Source organism: Pundamilia nyererei, unplaced genomic scaffold (assembly GCF_000239375.1).
Source record: "Pundamilia nyererei isolate P.nyererei 1_Seehausen unplaced genomic scaffold, PunNye1.0 scaffold00173, whole genome shotgun sequence".
NCBI classification, from domain to species: Eukaryota; Metazoa; Chordata; class Actinopteri; order Cichliformes; family Cichlidae; genus Pundamilia; species Pundamilia nyererei.
In genome coordinates this window covers 203,221-206,565 of record NW_005187574.1, presented here as the reverse complement: position 1 = coordinate 206,565, position 3,345 = coordinate 203,221, and positions in this window count along the sequence as shown.

Here is a 3,345-nt window from a genome sequence, read left to right as displayed (position 1 = left end):
TCAGTTTACTATCAGGTAGGGGCGGAGTCTTTACAGGACAGGTGTTCAATTTAAATAAGATAAAAACATGCAATAAAGCTCATACAAACAAACCCAATATACAATATTAAAATATTAAAACAGATAAAACATTGCAAAACATGCACAATAAAAACTCTAAATAACTTGTCCCGTTTCACCCCGTGACATACACGCCAAATATCGTGAGATACCAGTACTCTATGTCTTTGTTGGGAGGTGGTGCGAGCTCTGCGTGTTGGTTGTCTAGCATTTTCTGCATGAATTCCACAAGGTGTGTTTTCATTTCTGGTTTCTTGTCAAGCATATGTCGTAATGACATGAGCCGTTGGTAGGCGTAGGACCGGTTATCCGGGAGTTTGCGTCCGGGGGTTTGGAACGGGAGTGGTGCAACCCAGCTGTTTGTATTGTCCTTGAAGAAGCCTGCCATCTTTTTCAAAAAGATCACATCTTCAGCTGAATGAGCAAGGTGGTTGTTGTTACTGGTGTGACAAAACACAGAGTCTCCTAAATTCTCAGCTGTGGGCCTTTGGTGTGAGTGAGCGGATGGCAGTTGATTGGAGATGGCTTTGGTTTGGCTCAGACTGAAGTCCTCCTTTACACTAAGGTGACTGTCACAGGGAGTGAGATAACTTGGGCGTCCATTGTCCAATACATAGGTTTTCAGAACATTCACTTTACTTGACTTGTGGGCATTGCCAAGACACACGTCGCCAATGATAACCCAGGCCAGGTCAAGCTTCTGTGCAAACGGGTCATTATCTCTGCCGTTGATTTGCTCCCTCACTTTGTGAACTCTCAGAAGGTTGCGTCCTATCAGCAACAGAATGCACTTGGGTCGAGAGGTGGTATTTCAGCAGCTATTGCTTTCAGGTGCGGGTGGTGCACTTCAGGAGATGAGAGAGGCTTGGGCATTTGCGGTGCTGGGGCAGGATGAAGAGCTGCCAGGTGTTTCTCACTATTGCACTCTTCACACTTAATCATGACTGTACAGTCTTTGGCTTGGTGGCCGGTTGAAGCAAGGTAGCGATAGCAAATGCTATTGTATCTGAGGAACCTTTTCCTCTGTTCAAGCAGCATAGCTCTAAAGCCCCTGCATCTTTTAAGTGGGTGGGGTTTGTGATGTATGGGGCACTGTCTTTCAATGTCTTCGTCTGCTTGAGAAATAACATTAAAAACAGCTCCAGTACATTGCAAGTCCAGGTCAATTAAATTACCATATTGGTAATCAGGGATAGAAATATGGATAGGGTGAAGGTTTGGAGTTTGTGTTAGGGCGTTAAACAATGTCGCTACTTGTATCATAGCTTTATCTTTATTGATTGGCTAGGAGAAATCCATGTGGTTCTATGAGGTCACAGAGAGGTGAAGAAAGCCACTTTGGAGGTCCTGAAGTTACCCATTATGGTTTCTCATCTGATAAATGGTTGAAATGAGATCAAATATTGATGATGTTAAACCAAAACATGAATCTTCTGTGATTAACAACTACTTTGGAACGTAGAGTTAAATTTTACTAGGCTGATTACTGCCGGACCTCTGTAATGACTTAAGAATCTGTCTGACAAAATGAAGCAGGTCAGAACATCTCAATGAGCAACACCTCATGCCACAGTCTAAAGAAAAAGCTGAGAATCAAAGTAACTGACATTTATTATTCTGGAAAAGTTTACAAAGCCCCCGGCCCTGGACACTGAGAACCGCCACTGCACCAGCTGGCGGGGGCACCAGCCGCTGGCAGGAAGTGTCGTGGGGGAAAATAGACCCGACACCTGGGGGAGCCTGAGATGTTCTAAAAGAGAGGTGGAGTCTAAGACCTGACCTGACACACAGACATACAAATAGGCAAAAAACGCACACTATACTCCCAGGTCCCAATACCACCAGAGGGGTAATCAGCAGATGGTTCCCTTAAGTCTGGGGTGGAGACGAGCAGCAGAGAAGCCCACCAGCCAAGACCCTGAGTGGACAACCAGCTCCTCCATGGGGCTTCCAGCTCCAGACGGCAAACAGAGAATGGATCTGTGAAAAGACCACATGCCTCATTCTGCCCACTGATATGTGGTGTTGATGCGTGTTGTAAAGTGCATTTAAAACAGGGTGGCCATGGTGCAGACTGCCCTCTACCAGTGATTTCTAAGACTTTAGGATTCAAGAGAACCAAGAGAGCCATAATCTACAAATGTAAAAAAACGTTGGAATACTGGTGAACCTTCTCAGGTGTTCCTGCATAGCAAAATTACTTCAAGAGCACGTCGACGACTCATCCAGGAGGTCACAAAAAACCCTGCAGGCCTTATGAAGCTAAATCGTCACCAAAAGTTTGAAAATTTGAAACTGAAATTCTAAGTTTTCATATTTAAAAAAAACAATAAAAAAATTGAATGACCTTATTTTTAGTAAGTTAATTGTTTGAATATTTAAACATATTCATATTCATTAAGGTGTGAAAAAATTTACCCCAGCAACAGGGAATACTGTTATCTGATTGACTGGTAGGTTGCTAAGCTGTGAGAGCGATTAACTCGTAGATAAAATCTAAGACTCACCTGTTCATTTGAGTATTTTAAGAAGAAATTAGAATCCCCCACCTAATATGCCTTTACACCTTATTACATCTTTAACCTTAAAGCATATCAGTATGTTACAAACATTCACATCATCATAGGATGACCAGAAACCGGGTTTCTTCTTGTTGGCTGGTACCGATGTCATCCTGTGAAGGAGCGGTAGGCAACTTCAAACACAATGCTAATTTTTAACTAACATACATGACACATGAGCTGTCAGTCATTAGTCTATGCCCTGCCCCTCCCCCTTGATACACACTCATAACACAAAATCATTGTCAAAAGTCTGAAACTAATTTTTATTCATTTTTTAAATCACAACTTTCAGAATTTTGTCAAGTGAATGAAACTGCTGACCCTGATTTAGCTCCACAGGGCCTCACCAGTCTCAGGAAAGGCCTTATGGAGCAGTTTATATTATCAGTCAAACATGGCACTGGTAGTGTGATGGGCTGAGACTGCTTTAGTGCTTCACAACCTGAGTGACTTGCCATAAATGGTGAAACGAAGAATTCTACTTTCTACTTTAAAATCCTGAGAGAAAGTCTCGTTGTTAGTCCACGCTCTGAAGCTTATGCACGCTTCAGTCATGCAGCGGACAATGATCTGAAACACAGGCCTACCCCTAAATGACTTGAAAATAAATTAAAAAGGGCTTTATAGAAGGCTCATGAACTTAAATCTGATTGAAATGCTTTGGCGTGATCTTAAACAAGCCAGTCATGTTCACAAACTGAACAGAACAAAATGTGGAGAG